The sequence below is a fragment of the Nyctereutes procyonoides genome, unplaced genomic scaffold (assembly GCF_905146905.1).
Source record: "Nyctereutes procyonoides isolate TBG_1078 unplaced genomic scaffold, NYPRO_anot_genome, whole genome shotgun sequence".
Taxonomy (NCBI): domain Eukaryota; kingdom Metazoa; phylum Chordata; class Mammalia; order Carnivora; family Canidae; genus Nyctereutes; species Nyctereutes procyonoides.
In genome coordinates this window covers 54,624,880-54,641,989 of record NW_026575135.1, presented here as the reverse complement: position 1 = coordinate 54,641,989, position 17,110 = coordinate 54,624,880, and the positions used below count along the sequence as shown (strand labels likewise).

Here is a 17,110-nt window from a genome sequence, read left to right as displayed (position 1 = left end):
AAAATGTGTATTAAGCTTTTTTAATGAGTAATTCTGATTTCTTTGTGAAACAGGCAGTTAAATCTTACATCTTAGGTTATTATGTTCTTAATAGGGTAGGGTAATGTGGTTTAATTCAGCTGCCACTAGTCATTTCAAATATTTTATAAATTTGGGTGTCATAGAATGTTAGAATTGGTTTGGTTTGTCAGTAATTATTTAGCCTGACATTCTCTCAAATGCAGGAATCTTTTTTTGTTTGTTTCAATTTTAAAAATTCTAGTTAGTTAACGTATAGTGAGTGTAACATTGGTTTCAAGAATAGAATTTAGTAATGTCATCACTTACATATCACACCGAGTGCTCTCACCGCAAGTGCCCTTCTTAATACCTATCACTTATCAAATGTAGGGATCTTTTTAGTGTTTCTAATTGCTAAAACCTTAGGGAGTATGAATTCACCATTTTCTAGCCAACCCAGTATCTTTTGGAGGGCAGTTATACTTTATATGGTTCTTCCTTTTTTTAAACCAGAAATTGCCTTTCTGAAACTTCTGTATAGTGGCTTTGGTTCCATCCTCTTTGATAACCCACAATAATGCTTCCTCTTTCTCATGCCTAAACATATTTGAAGGCTGTTCTGTCTAAAGTATTTTTTGCTGGGCTAAAATCTCTAGTTTCCTTAACTCTTAGATGAAATATTTTTCAGATTCCTCATCATTCAACTCTTATTTGGATATATTCTTTTTCTAATGTTTAAAAAATTTTTATATAGTTGACATACAACATTAATACTAGTCTGATGTATACAGCAAAGCGATTGACTTTCTGTACATTATGGTGTACTCCCCACAGGGCTAGCTACTGTCACCATACAATACTATTACAATATCATTGGCTGTATTCTCAATGCTATGTTTTTATTTCTGTGACTCATCCCATGACTGTATCCCTGTATCACCCACTACCCTTCACCCACTTTGCCCATTGCCGTCCCTGTTACCTTGCCTCCCCTCTGACAACAACCATCAGTTCTCTGAATCTATAGGTCTAATTCTGCTTTTTGTGTGTTTATTCATTTGTTTTTTTATATTGCACATTAGTGAAATCACATGGTATTTGTCTTTCCACTCTGACTTATTTTACTTAGCATACTACTTTCTGAGTCCATCCATGTTGTTACAAATGGCACAATCTCATTCTCTTTTAAGAGTGTATAAATATCTTCTTTCAATAGTTTGCCTTTTTGTTTTGTTGATAGTTTCCTTAAGTGTGCAAAAGCTTTTTATTTTGATGTAGTCCCAGTAGTATATTCTTGTTTTAGTTTCCATTGCCTGAGGAGACATATCTAGAAAAATGTTACTATGGCCAATGTCAGAGAAACTACTGCTTGTGTTCTCTTCTAGGATTTTTATGGATTCATGTCTCATATTAGGTTTTTAATCTATTTTGACGTTACTTTTGTGTATGGTGTAAGAAAGTGGTCCAATTTCATTTTTTAACACATAGCTGTCAGAGTTTCCCAGCACCATTTATTGAAGGAGGCCATCTTTTTCCCTTTGTATATTCTTGCTTCCTTTGTCATAACATAGATTAATTGACCATATAGGTGTAGGCTTATTTCTGGGCTCTGTATTCTGTACCATTGATCTTTGTGTCAGTGTTTATGTCCATACTATACTATTTTGATTACTATAGCATTGTAGTATATCTTAAAATCTGGGATTGTGATACCACCAGATTTGTTTTTCTGGATATGTTCTGGTTTATTACAATGTCTTTTAAGATATACCAAAACAAGATGCCATATTCCTGAACTTGTGAATTTGATATTCTATGCATAAGTTTCTTTTCATGATGTGGAGGTACAAGCAGGATTGATAACTTCTTTAATATAAGTGCCCTAAAGAGAAGGTACCTGATATACTGCAAGAGCACCTAATGTAGATTTGGGGGTTGGGGAAAGCTTCCTAAAGGAAGTGATGGCCATATAAAATCCTGAAGATAGGCCAGGTAGAGGTGAACAGCAAATATGCTCTATAGTCACAAGAGAGAGAACCTGGTGTTTCGTGGAACAGGACAAAATTGAAAATGGTTGGATGGCATTGAGTGGAAGGGCCAGTAAATGATTTTGACAGGAAAACTGGGGACCATATCATAAAGGCCTTTAGAAATTATATTAGCCGGACTTTTCCTGAGGATAATAGTCATTACTGGCAGTTTCAAGTAAAAAAAAAAAAAAAAAGTAATAAACACCACTCACTAAACATTCATTTTAGAAGGATCATTCTGTCCCAAATAGCAATGAATTGGGGGGCCTAAAATGTGCCAGGAGATCAGTTAACAGCCATAGTGGTATTTTTAAGGTATAATGGTGCCCAGACCTTAACCAGTGGCTCTTGGGTTGGGAAGAACTGATTGAAAAAAATAGTTCAGAGAATTCTATTGTTGTTTGGCTATAGGGGGAAAATATGGAAAGGTAGGAGTCAAGGATTTGATTTGAGAAACTGGGTAGATGAGAATTTAAAGAATATCATTTGAGTGGGCTTGGAATAGAGGAGTGCTAGGGAAGAACTGATGTTCACTTAAGCTGGAGATAGCACATGCAGATGGGATATACTGTATGCAGTTTGTTATGTGAGGTTGAACTAAAAGACACCTAGGCTGGAGAACTTTGGGAAAGTAGGTTTCTCTGTCATTAGTATGTATATAGTAATTGAATTCAGGAGAGTGATCTGAAGTAATTTAGAGGAGCATTTGTACAGTGTAAGAGGAAGGTACAGGCCAAAACCCTTGAAGAACTATGACCTTACTGTATTTGAGCTAAATGCCTTTGGTGTTTTTGATGGCATTATTTGGGAGCCAGCAAAAAAGAAAGATATCAAGGCTTCTCCAATTTATTTATTTAGTAGAAACCCATCAAAATTGTTTGATTTTGAGGAGTGAAAATGGTTCTTAAAATATCTCCCCTAATCAGCTCCCTATCTGAAATTCATGTTCTTAGAGCTTCTCTGCTTTGGGATAAAGCATTGTTTCTCAAGGAGTTACATGCTGAAATGTAGATATCCCTAAAGACAACTAAAATATAAATTGATGGTGGTGATATTTTTAGGTCAGTTGGTGTTTTTCTGGATTCAGACTGAAAGGACGGATAGGAATTAGGAAAAGGTCAGGTTTGGGAAACATGACATTGTTGAGTATATTGTTGAGTATTTGTTGAGAAACCTGGATTTGAGCATTGAAGTTTACTAAGCTCATGGATAAAGAGATGAGTAGACTGAGAGCCAGAGACTGTGTGTGTGTGTGTGTGTGTGTGTGTGTGTGTGTGTAAAATGGGGATGGTGAATTGGAGAGCAAAGAGGTAATGTGATTAAAAAGAGATAAGAGAACATTTAAGAAGATAACTAAATAGATGGAAAATTCTGAAAATATTTCAGTTATAAATTAGGGTAACCGGGATCCCTGGGTGGCGTAGCTGTTTGGTGCCTGCCTTTGGCCCAGGGCGCAATCCTGGAGACCCGGGATCGAATCCCACATCGGGCTCCCGGTGCATGGAGCCTGCTTCTCCCTCTGCCTGTGTCTCTGCCTCTCTCTCTCTCTCTCTGTGACTATCATAAATAAATAAAAATTTAAAAAAAAATTAGGGTAACCATATAATTTATCATCTAAACTAGGACATACTGAGAAATTTTGTATCTAAACTGGGACATACTGATATATAAAGGGGAATGACTTCAGAGTAATTACATTGTGAAAACTTGCAATAAAATGGGGCTGTGGTTAGCAAATAAGGACAAATGGTCAGTGTAGTTATAATGTGCTTATTTCGGTATAGTGCAATAAAATATCGGTTTTTAGCTGCCATGTGCCAAGCATTGTACTAACTAAGCGCTTTATACATCTTAATTACATTCTTAAAATAATCTTCTGAGGTAAGTGGCTGTTGTTTTTATTTATAGTTGATGAAACCAAATCTCAAGGAAGTTTGCCTACAGTTCTCGATGCCAGTCAGACTTGGAAACAATGAAATAATATAAACGAAGTCCAAGTAAACTCTTAAACACTACATTGTACTGCAGTGGCTGTGGGTGTGCATTGGTATTTAAAAATGCTCTTTGACTTGCTCAGAAAATTACTCTCGTCGTGTTACATCATGTTTTAAATCCCATTCCCCTTCTGATAGCCATTTATCTGAAGGCTTACTTCGTGCCAGACTACGTTCTGGTACTTTACATATATGAACTTAATTTAAACCTCACAGTGGTCTTCTGAATTATTTCCTTTTTATAGTTTAAGAGAGTGAAGCATGGTGAATTAACTTGGCTAAACTCAACACATTTAGTAAGTGGCAGAGCCAGAATTCATATCTGGGCATTTTGACTCCAGAACCTGTTTTCTTAACTGCTATCCTCTACTGCCTCCTCTAGTCCATATTCTTTGATTGGACCTGTTTTAATTTATCTTGGGAGTGGATTTGTTTTGGTGCCTGGTAAGTGTATGTATACCAGTATAAGAAAGTTTCCACAGTGTCACTAAAGTGGTTGTACAACCTCACCTTCTCATGGATAGTCCATCTTTATTATCTCATCCCTCCTTTTCTATTTTTTATTAAGGCTTATGCAGCCTTTTCCACTAGTTCTGAAACTCCAGTAGATAGAAATACATTCTTTCTCCTTGTTTAAAAGTTTTGCGTCATACATAGCTACTCGCATATATACTGTCACTTTTATCCATTTCTGTAACCCTACCATGTCCTATAACTTTTAGGGTCCAGGAATGCTAACAGCACTAGCAAACAGTACTAAGAGGCAAAATGTCTTGAGCCTTTAATGGTATCACTACTGGCTATGAGATTGTTGCCCAGATAACTTTTCACTTAAACTGTGTAAGTAAATGGTTATATGCCTTTCTTTACAGTGTACTTGAGGAAATAAATGGTAGTGATTTATTGTAGTGCTAATAGGTTTTATAGTTTACTGATTAGTTAAGAGCTTTGGGGCAATTTTTTTTTTTTTACCTGAGTGTGTAAAATTAAGAAACTGAGCTAGATTTCTCATAGATCTTTATTGTCTTGCCAGATCTGTTATTTCTTTGGGGGGAAAAAAGGAATTAACATTTGACATTAAATGAGCAAGAAGATGGAACACATACTTAGTACATATTTTTCTTTCAGTATCAGAGTAATTTAATAGGGTCAAGGCCTTATAATTTAAGTCATTCTTCATTGGGGGAAAAGTGGAAACTAAAAATAAATGCTACTGTAAGAGGGCTTTAGCTTCTTGTAGTTTAACTAGCTTAAATTTAAGACTTTTGAATTGCAGTGGATTTGGGCACTTAAAAATATTGTTATTTTTAAATTCATAAGAGATTCTGAGGGTGGCAAGGAATCATAAAGTTGATTCTGTATTTTTGAATCACTACCGGTAATATCCTGAGTGCTGATGGTAGGATGTCCCAAGGCAAAACATTTTCCTTGAGGCAGCAGTGACTCAGAAGGATGTTTTAATATGTGGAAAATGGAGCCTCCAGTCATTCATTCTAGTCATGCCATTTGTGCTGATGCAGAACTAGCATAATTTTTTTCTGTGACTGCCCTAAAAGTAGTCTAAGGTAGCACTATTAACTCCTCTAAAGGTGAAGCCCTTTTTTTCATAGCAGTGTGATGGAACTGAGACTGATTAACTTGGAGAATAAATATCTCTGGATAGAGATGGGTTTACATACCTTTGGTATTGTCTAAAATAAAATTTAATGATTAAATTCAGCTAAAGAAATAATGTAATTTGCTCTGTTTTCAGTATAAATCACAGATGCCATTTAACGAGGTATAAAAAGCACCAAGCCGTGCCAGCAGATAACAATTAAAGTGGATCTGATTTCATGATTTCTTCATTAATTCTAAGCAGAATGTGAAATACATTTTAGTAGTGAATGCTACTAAAATGACTACATTAAATGTTTTTGGTTTACATTGAAAAAATGTATTTTTTATCTAATTCCAACCAAATACAATGAAAGCTTGAAATACTTGGGCTGCACTTGAATAAGTAATAGTGAGATCCACTAAATTTTCTTTTTGCCCATGCCACATTATGTGGGGTTAGCTAGAGTGCTATTTTTGGCATTTGCTTTCTTTGTGAACAGTAATTATGATTTTGATCTTTAGCATTGAGGTAATATACTTCTCAGTGGAATTATTTTCAAAAAAGATGGTGGCCATGATTTTTATAGTTAATGGATTGAAAGGTTTTTGCTTTTGATATTAATCAGTTTTGCTATCAGTTATTAATATTCAGTGAATTTGTTTTAAACTTAAAATTAACTGCACATATTTAAGTGTTCAGTTTAATAAATTTTGAAGTTTTTATACTTGTGAAATTATCACTACACTCAAAATCATGAAAATATCTGTCACCTCTGAAAGTTTTTTTTCCAGTCATGAATAGGCCTTCTTGTCCACTGTCCTGTATTCCTAGGCAATCAGTGGAATTACTTTTTTTTTTTTTTTTAAGATTTTATTTATTTGTTAGAGAGAGGAAGAGACACAGGCAGAGGGAGAAGCAGTCTCCATGCAGGGAGCCCGATGTGGGACTCGATCCTGGGTCTCCAGGATCAGGCCCCGGGCTGAAGGTGGTGCCAAACCGCTAAACCACCGGGGCTGCCCTGGAATTACTTTCTATCCCCAGAGATTCTAGAATTTTATGTATATGGATTCTATAGGATATACTTTCGGTGTGGCTTCTTGGCTTAATTGTTATGAGATACATCCATGTTAAATAGCATATGTTCATTATTTTTTGTCAGAATTAGTAATGTACTGAATGGCTCTACCAAACTTAGTGTATCTATCCATTTCTTGATGGATAGTTGGATTGTTTCCATTTGTGGGTATCAAAGATGCTAAAAACAGTTTTTTTGTGGACATAGACTTTCATTTCTATTAAGTAAAGTAAGTACCTAGGTGTGGAATAGCTGGGTTGTATGGTATGTGTTTAATTTTTTAAGAAACTGCCAAACTGTATTCTAAAGTGGTTTTACCATTTCACATTCTCATCAATAGCATACGATAGCACTTGCTGCATATCCTTGTCAGCACTTGTATTTTCATAATGAATGATGATGTTAAGGTATATTTTCATGTACTTATCTGCTATGTATACATCTTTGAAGAGGAGTATGTTAAGATCATTTGTTCCTTTTTAATATTGGGTTTTCTTAATGGGTTTTTAGCATTCTTTCTTGTATTCTTTCTGGAAGCAAGACCATTTTCAGATAATGTGATTTGCATCATTTTTTTCCCCCAACATGTGGCTTCTCTTTCATTTTGTTAAGTGTCTTGCAGAAAGCAGAAATTAGTAATTTTGATGAAATCCTATTTGTCACTTCTGTCTTTTATATATCATGCTTTTGTGTTTTATCTAAGAAATTTTTTCCTAAGTTAAGACCACAAAAAAATTTCCACTATGTTTTCTTCTTGGAATTTTGTATTTTAGGTTTTACCTTTAAGTCTATGATTGATTTAAGTTAGTTTTTATATTGGGCACAAGGTATGGACATAGTCTTTCCAGCTCTATTTGTTGAGAAGGCTGTCCCTTTCTCCACTGAACTGCCTTTGTAGAAAATCAATTGACTGTATATATATGTAAGTTTATTTCTGGACTGTCAGTTTTGTTTTGTGATCTATTTGTGTCTCTTCAGTACCACAATGTCTTGATATTTGCAGTTTTAACAAATTTTGAAGTCAGGTAGTATAAGGCTTCTAATATTAATGATCTTTGAAGTTGTTTTGTCCATTCTAGCTCATTTGCATTTCCATGTGAATTTTAGAATTAGCTTTATAACTTCTATAAAAACTGCTGGGAATTTGATTAGAAATGCATGGAATTATTTTGCTCAGATTAGAGAGCATTGACATGTTAGCAGCCCTGAATCTTTGAACATAGTGTGTCTCTATTTGTCATCTTTACACATCATTTGACAATTTGTAATTCATATTTTCCATTGATACTGAATATTTTAAAAAATGACTTTCTGACTATTCTTTGAACAATTTTATAGAAACAGTTGATTTTTAACTTCTAGCCATCTGTGTTTTTAGTTTTGTTTGCAGATGAAGCATAGTGTCCTAGTTCATTATTAGTTTAGATGGAAAAATGTATAGGCTTACAAAATGTAATTGGTCAATATCTTGCAAGGAGTGATAGGTATTATCGCTAGTGTTTTGTTTTAAATTTTTTTTTTAACATTTATTTGAGAGAGAGTGTGGGTGTAGGGGCAGATGGAAAGAATCTCAAGCAGACACCCTGCTTAGTGCAGCCCAGTGTGTCACTGGATCTCACGACTCTGAGATCATGAGCTGAGCCAAAATCAAAAGTCAGATCCACCCAGGCATCCCATTTAAAAAAAAACTAATCTCTACACCCACCGTGGGGCTTGAACATAAAACCCCGAGATCAAGAGTCACATGCTCTACCTACTGAACCAGCCAGGCACCCCCCCATCCTCAGTTTTTTAAATGAAATATTAATATTACTCATAATATGGGGACTTGAAACTTGAAACTACCATTACTTAATGAGCTTAATTTATAGGCGATTTCAGGAAAGTAATGAATTCTGAAGGAGGGGTTATTATTTGTTTTTGTGGGATTCTGAGATTTCATTCAAATTACATATTTTAGAGAATCAGGTACTGTTTTTGGGAGTATGTGATAAGGTCTTTGAGGTTTGAGGCTTAGGCACATGAATCACATTGCAGTTTATCAAGATGCAGAAAACTGAGGAAGTAATGGATTTGGGATTATCAGTTTAACTTGGACATGGTAGATTTTAGGCCTGTTTGTTGACTTTGCTAAGTGCTTATACTTTTATTTGGAGGCTTGTAAATGAAGAAATATATCCTATGTTAAAAATAGGTCTGAGGTCACACAGCTAGTTATATGCAGAATTAGAACCCAAACCTAGGGCCTGCTAACTCCAAAGCCAGTGTAGTTATTAGCCCTGTACTATATTGTCAAGCAGAAAAACGTGCTTGGCTGTGACAGTAATACAGTTCCCTGTGAGCTATTATAAATATATAGCAGAATTTACAAAGTCAGTTGCCAACTGGACCAAGACAGATAACTGAGTCGTGTTATAAGAGAGTGATGACATCTTTAGGCAACTGCAAAGCCTATGACCCATCTGAAGGATTAGCTGCTAATCAGCTCCAACAGGTTGTTACCATGTGGGAATGTGGGCTCCATATTGCTAGATCTTCTGATTTTTTTTTTTTTTTCCCCCAAGAGAGGTCAGAAATCTTGATTTTCACATCAGGTGGTCTTCTGATTTATAAATGTATGCAGCTGTCCGTGAACATGCTGTGTAGGTCATCCTCACTTGGGTCCACCACACATAAATGTATGTTGGATTCTACCCAGTGGGCAACTTTTGTTAAGAGTTGTACCTGGTATATTGTGGACACAACAATATGTTTACCTGATGTAAAAGGATGGTAACTGTGTAAGAAGCACACCACAGCCTTTGAAATGCAAGTTGCTTAGTTTGAACATGATGCTTATTGAATCTGGTAGGTATTTAGGTTCAGTCTTCTTATGGATCTGTTAATGATAGATGTTGAGCAGAGGGAATTGCTCCCTGTAGCCTTTTGCCTTCTAATTGCATGCTTTCATTTGCAGATAGGGCCAGTTGCGAGTTTGTGGGTGTTTGACTGAAACCTGGAACCCAAATGAGAAGAAACCTTCAAGGAACAGCTTCTATTGACAGTGAGTCTGCAGTCATCTGTATGCATAATACGGAATGTTCTCAACCCAGAGATAGCTAACTGGGTGACTCCGTTGACGAGGAGTGGTGAGTCTGACTGTCCCCACTGATAATAACTAAATCCTTTCTGTAAAAAGAGTAGTCCTCCTCTTACATTCTTAGCATTTGCTCACTGTTGAATAGTAAATTAATTTTTATATTATGGAGAATGACAATGGTGCAGCTTAGGAAAGTTCCTTGTCCCTAACAGTGGAGTTAGTGCATGATTGCAGTTTGACTTTTTTATTCATTTAGGAACATCCCTTCCTTTGAATTGTATTTCTCTCTCTCTCTCTCGCTCTCTCTCTCTCTCTTTTTTTTTTTTTTTTGCCTAATTATGCCATCCTCCAAGGCCTGCCTGTTGTCTTAAAATATTCAGCTGACACTAAAATGATGGTCATGATAATTAACAGCATCCTCTCTGATCTTGATTAATGGTAGATGTCCTTGCCTTTGGAATCATCTTAGGAATAGATCCAGTTTAGGCCACTGACTAATAGAAGGGAAGTCTATAAGAGGTTGCTGGGAAAGGTTTTCTTGGTTTTCAGAAAGAAGGAAAGCGATGATCCCTTTTCTCTCTAGAGGTGGTTTTATCTGGATGTGACATCTGGAACTGCTTAGCCATTTTGCTACTAGCCTGAGAGTAATGTCCTTATGTAAAGGAAGGCAGAGGCAAGAGAATTGTAGAGAAGTGGAACTGGAGCTCCATGTAATATGCCTAGAATCACCCTAACTGGATTCCTTGTTATGTGAGATAATAAATTTCCATAATGTTAAGCAGTTTTGCCCTTAGATTTTCTGTTACTTACTATAGAAATCCACTCATTTGATTTCTCCTCTTTCTGATGACTGTCTTTAGTGTCTCATGCATTTATTTCTCCTTGAATATGTTCTGTGCTACCCAGTAACGTTCCTTTGTGTTGCTTTTGAGGCACATTGTAAACTTTGTGAATCTAAGGGCTATGTTTATATCCCTGCTGTGTCTAACACCTGTACTAGCTTCTTTTTTTTTTTTTTTAAAGATTTATTTATTCATGAGAGAGACACAGAGAGAGAGAGAGAGAGGCAGAGACACAGGCAGAGGGAGAAGCAGGCTCCCTATGGGGAGCCTGATGTGGGACTTGATCCCGGGATCCTGGGATCACGACCCGAGCCAAAGGCAGATACTCAGCCACTGAGCCACCCAGGCGTCCCAGTACTAGCTTCTTAATAAAGCCATCAGTGTATATTTACTGAATTGAATTATTTGAACAGTTGAGTACTTGAAAAACCAATCTACAGAATTGAATAATTACAGAGATTTTCTTTTTCTTTTTTATTTTAAAGATGTATTTATTTAAGAGAGAGTGTGTGTGTTAGAGCTGGGGGAGGGCCAGAGAGGGAGACAAGAGATTCTTAGGTGGACTCCCACTCATGACCTGAGCCAAAACTAAGAGTCAGATGCTTGACTGCCTGAGCCACCTAGGCGTCCCTACAGAGATTTTCTTTTAATTCATATCCTGGTTTTTAATCACACTACTTCCCTGCAGGATTATAAATGAAGTTTGGCTTTTAAGATGATGAGTGTGTAACACATTTTCAAGTGGTTAGTTCTCAAAAAATGTTGCTTGTATTTTGCATTTTGTTTTTCTTCAGCTTTACTGTCAATATCCGATCTTTTCCTACATATTTCCTACTTGCTTTCAGTAATAAATTTCACTATCTTCTCTGTTATAAAAACAGAAGAGTTTATTTCTATTTTCTGTGCTAATTATAGGAATAAGGAACATAAAGAGTAAGAAACCTAGTAATTCAGGAATAATTAGCATTTGGCTTTGAAATGCAACGGACAAAAAGGCTCCCTAAAGTGAGATCTCTGTTCTTAGGACCTAGTTCTGTGTGCGTGTGGGTGGGGGTAGGTTTCATGGTGAATCTAGTACCTTGTAAGAGGAGTTTTGAGTTACAGGATGGATTATTTAGTTGCCTTTATTTTAAGGCTCTAAGAAACAATAACACTTTTTTTTCTTAACTCAAGATACTCATGTACTCTTCACTCTTAATTTAAATTCTATTAAAATCTGAAAAAATTGGATGTAAACCTCTTTTGCTTTGAGAAAATATATAGTGTTGGTTTCTGTTGTGGTAAGAAGGAAAATCATAAAACCTGTGGGCAGTCTTGTAATACATTTTGAATCCTTGAAAATGTGATTTTTATTCAGTGAAGAGTTTACTTTATTTTCCTTGATGGGCTGTTTATAAAATTTGAGGGAATAACTTTTTTTTTTTTTTGAGGGAATAACTTTTTAAGAAGGTAGTGAAAGTTGTATGATATGCTTGACCTATCCATTTTAATTCATTAATAACATTCAGTAATATTAGAACTTGAAATTACTAAGGTCAACTATAATGTACTGTACTTCATAAATAATATGAGGAGTTTGTCAGAATGGAACATGTGCCTTAACCCAAGGCAATCACAGCAGGCATGTGATCTAAGCTAGATGAATCAGAATGATCTTAGGATATTTGCTAGGAATGCTGGAGTAGAGGCACTTAATATATGTGTGTGTGTGTGTGTGTGTGTATTTTTTTTTTTTTTTGGCTGAATTTCAACAGAAATCAAAATGTACAGTCAGTAAACTCCTGGCAGCTATCTTCTGACCATAAAAGGAAACCAGTTGAATAAGAAGTAAACACTGAAGGAGTAGAACAGAGAAAACCAAGGCCCTGGCCACTAGATCAGGACTTCCCTGTAGATAGTATACCTATAGACTTTTTAGTTTATATGAGCCAGTAAGTTCTGGTTTAATCCAGTTGTCTTTGGGTTTTATGTTTCATGTATATGAAAACATCTTAATTGATACATCTTTTATCATCACCCATTCTAGACTATATAATGATAACTCAAGGGACTTAATGAAACTTTAATTGCAAATTAGTCAAGTAAGTCTCTGATGATGCAGTCCATATCATGTGTAAGGTGGCAGATAAGGCCATTCATTGATTGATTACAAGGATTCAAGCATTAAGTAGAAGAGTTAAGATGGTAAATAAATACATGGTCTATGCCATTGCTAAGGATTTTATTGTTAATGGAGTACATTGACATTATATGAATAATCCTACTAGTAGGATTATTAACTGAGATTGAAAATATCTTATTAATGAAGGTTAGAATTGTTGAAGAAAAGGAGTATCCATCATATCTTGTAATTAGCTTCTTGGTGGAAACTCCTGCTGAATCCATGCTTTCTTTGAAGTTGGTAAAAAAATTGTGGGGAACTCATGATTGGAATTTTTAAAAACATATGAATTATTACTCATTTATTTTCATAATAAAGCATTAGAAAATGTACAGTCCTCAATCCCTTATTTAATTTTTTTTTATTTTCCTTATTCAGAATCTTGAGGCCAGATATACTGGAGGTTTCAGAATTCTTTGGATTTTAGAAAGGTTAATAAAGTGCACACACTGTATCTTTTTTTACTTAAGGACAAGCTGGTTTTGGTATTAATAATACAAATCATAATACCTTACATGAGTTGAACTGCTAAATGATATATTCTGTATACTTAACTATTTAACAATTTTGTTTTTTAGTAATAGCAGTAAAACATGAAGGACATTCATTTTCTTTTCTGTTCAGACTAACCAGAACATATCTTAATTCACATTTTAAGAATCCCCTTTACTTTGACTTCCCCATCTCATTTCACTCATTTCTTAAACCTTTTTATTGCATTACCTACACCTTTACCAAGCTACAGAATCTACAAGTAATTACATCTGACACCTAAATAGAGTTTAGAAATTTAAGGTCTTCTCTCTCAAAGGTTTCCTCTTCACTGATAACTCTTCAAAAAAGAAAAAAAATGCTCTCCACTCATACCTTTCATTTTACTTTCACATTTCATTAGCAAATCAATCCAGTCTTCTCATTCTAAACAAGATTAGAGAGAGTTCTTCTACTGAGCATCTTGATGCTATAACCCACAAGTCTGGAAACCCTGGATACTGTTCTGCTCTATAAGAAGGTGGTTTTGTGGAATAAAAGCTTGTATAATTTGTGATTATTGATTTCAGTCCATACTGTGTTGAATAATTAGTAATAGCTGAGAAGTGAACTTGGTCATCAAAATAAGGATCTTTATAGCTATGAGGAGACAGCAAATGCATCTGTGTATATCAGGGTTCTTTCAATCATTTTGACTACAGTACAGCTGTTGGTGCTGTAGCCATCTGTTGTGTTCTCTTGATGGTGAGGAATAGGAACTGATGTAAATGGGTGAAGCTTTGCTGGAGCCAGAGTAAAGCCTTTATGTTTGGTTTTCTTTTGCTATTGTATGGTATCTATTGCATAGGTGATCAGGTCCTGTCGTATTCAGAGTGAGGGTTTCTGATTCCTAACAGTGCTGGTGAGGAGGAGATGCTGCTGACAAATGATGACAGACATCTGTTGGTCAGTGGTAGACAAGGAAGGATGCAAATTGAATTGGTCTCTCTCTAATGTGTAATAAAGGTATAATAAAATGGTTTTGATTGCACTCCTCCTTTTTAGAAATGCTCTGGAGGGGGATCCCTGGGTGGCACAGCAGTTTGGCGCCTGCCTTTGGCCCAGGGCGCGATCCTGGAGACCTGGGATCGAATCCCACGTCGGGCTCCCGGTGCATGGAGCCTGCTTCTCCCTCTGCCTGTGTCTCTGCCTCTCTCTCGCTCTCTGTCTCTCTCTGTGTGACTATCATAAATAAAAATTAAAAAAAAATTTTTTTAAAAAAAGAAATGCTCTGGAGGAATTTTCTGATAGAACAATAGATATAGTTTTACTCCTGATGGATGCCACAGCATCTCACTCCCTTTGGAAGACTTTGGCAGTCTTGGGATATGACCATCTCCATCCTGTTGATCCTCTTGTATCCTTTTCTCCCCCCCTCCCCTGCTTCCCTCCTTCAACAGATGGGCTCCAAGTCCTTACTGGGAGACTCTTTTCCTGGTAAATAGTCCAGTTAATTCAGCCCCAGCAGCTGGGCCTTAGAGGCCTCCAGTTGGAGCTATTGGACAGGTTCTGTGGGGTGCAAACACAGTTTACCACAGTCTTGCTTTTGTGATCACATGTGTGCACACACATATGGATCACATATAAAAGTGAGTTTACCAGCTCCACACAGGGTCATGTTTGTTTCTTTACTTCCTCCCCTGGGGAGCTGGCAACATGTCTTACTAGGCAGGACAGGTGAAGTCTGTAATTTAATTTTGGGATCATCATGAAAAGAGTTATTCCATTCAGAATAACTGGAACATTTACAGTGCTTGTTAAGTTTGAGAGAGCATCTTGATTGATTGCTGTCTTTATAACATCACATGGAGATAAATCCCTAAGAACTCCTATAACAAATTCCCTTCTGCATCTGTAGATTTTCTTATCAGTTGCAATAAGGCAGGTATCCTACCAACATTCTTTATTGCTATTCTTTATTGTAGACTTGCCAAAAACAAGGTTTCGGAGAGCACCACAACATTCCTCTAATCTTCAAAACTGTTGTCCAAAAAGTTGACTGGAAACTTGATTTTTCCTAACCTATGCACTTCTGGAAGTACTTTGTTGTTGCCAAAGCACAGGTGCTGCAGGTAGGCCACTGCATCTGCCTCAATGATGGGAAGGGTGCTGCAGCATGTGAATGACTTCAGGCAATTTGGGATCATACCAGGCAAACTCCCTGGGGTCTTTCCAAATACCTTCTTTTGAGGGAGATCTTGTGGTGCCAGCATCAGCAGGTGTTGCATGCTGAAGCCTGTTATAATTGCATTTCTGCACTTGGTGCTGTATTGGCTTGTAGGGCTCTGCGTAGGTAGCTGTTGTGTTCAGAGCATAATTATTTCTTTGGTATGTAAGGGTGCTTTGTTGACTGGACTTCTTTGCACATTTCCAACACCTACTGTACCCGTTTGATACAGTGCTATGATCCTTGGAGTTCCACAGTTTTGTGGTTTGATCTGTGATTACCACAGACCGTAATAGGTCTTCCCCTCCTATATAGGAGTGATGAGTAAATTGGGAGACAGAGCTAAATTAGGTCTTTCTCAAGCTGGTTGGGCTGACTAGTGTAGGAATGATAAGCCTGTCAGACTGTCTGGCTGATGTGGAACCACACTCTCATAAATGGCTGCTGTCCGAGTTGTTCTGTGTCATGAACAGTCCTTTACAGTGAAGGTCATAGATGTTTTGGTGCGGTGGTCATCCCTGAGTGTTTGGGGGACAATGACCCCACTTGCCCTTGGGATGGGAAGCTACTTGAGTCTTTTCCCCTCATCAGGATCAGTGGGGACCCTACTTTGGTGGTGGTTTGGTACTGAGAGGTTGGTCCATTGGGATTGGAAGTGGACTGATATACAACTACTGGGGAGGTGAGTATCTATGCAGAGTATGGAGAGCCTCCCCACTGAACAGGTAATGGGGTAAAGGAATATCCACTGGGGTTCAGTGGTCGGGAGTCACTCAGTGACAGCTGAAACTACTCTCCAGAAAAGTTCTCTGTAACCCCTTTGGAGGAGACATGCCTCCTGATAACAAAAGAATGACTGTTCTCTAGATGGAGCTGAACTATAATATAACTCTTCTCATGGCCTTATTGGCTACTGATGGCTGAACTAGTGTTCGTCCTTTAGCTCTTGACTTTCTCACTGAATGGTGATTGGCTGATCCTCTGAATGAATGCTGTGGTCAAATTCTGGCTGTTGTGGAAACTCCTTGCTTTTTGGTATCCTCTCTCAGAATAAGAATTCTTTTGTGTTGAACTTCTTGAGTTACCATTATCTTTCAAGGAGAGATGTCTCTGCTGGTGAATAGAACGGGTTCCTTGTGCTACTCTGTCTTGATGAGATTTTTGTTGGAATGGACAGTGTCAGAAACCCCAGGTTCCTTTATACCAGTATTTGGCACATCTGTTGATCTACAAGGAAATTACTTCTCAGTTGACTTTCTCCTTTAGGAAAGCTAGAATAGTGGTGGCTGTGGTGTTAGGTTTCTTGCCTGGGCCAGTGGAGGCAGCTTCCTCCACCAGTGAGCCCTGCTCAGGAATGGGCCTTCCTCCTTCCAGGTTAGGTAGCAGCTACCGTCACTCCAGGAGTCAGGTATGTTTGCACTGAGGGGGTTGCCGATGTGACATTGGAAAAAAAGTAAAAAGTGGATGCAGGGCTGCCTGACTCTTCCTCCTCCAATTCCTCCTCCTCTGAAGCAGCTCTCCCACCACCCACAGCAGTGGTGGCTAACTTACCCCTCTCAGGGGTGTCACCTCTGTGGACAGTGTTGACAAGAAGTTATTTTTATACTTGAGAAAACTTAGAGATGTTAGGT

At 37.2% G+C, this 17,110-nt stretch overlaps 1 protein-coding gene and 1 pseudogene across 4 annotated transcripts in view; one reads left to right on the top strand and one right to left on the bottom strand.

Annotated features, from left to right (window-relative positions):
• Positions 1-17,110, top strand: part of CDC42SE2 (CDC42 small effector 2) — a 110,006-nt gene that overhangs the window by 29,747 nt on the left and 63,149 nt on the right. For 2 of the 4 annotated variants that reach the window (XM_055302383.1, XM_055302384.1), the window contains exon 2: positions 9,656-9,827. The exons of 1 other annotated variant lie outside the window; for it this stretch is intronic. The gene's annotated coding sequence lies outside the window, so the exon portion shown is untranslated. The remainder of the gene's footprint in view (positions 1-9,655; positions 9,828-17,110) is intronic. One more of the 4 variants, XM_055302385.1, reaches the window with a different exon arrangement.
• LOC129494618 (plakophilin-4-like) overlaps positions 1-17,110 on the bottom strand; it is a 47,440-nt pseudogene that overhangs the window by 30,252 nt on the left and 78 nt on the right.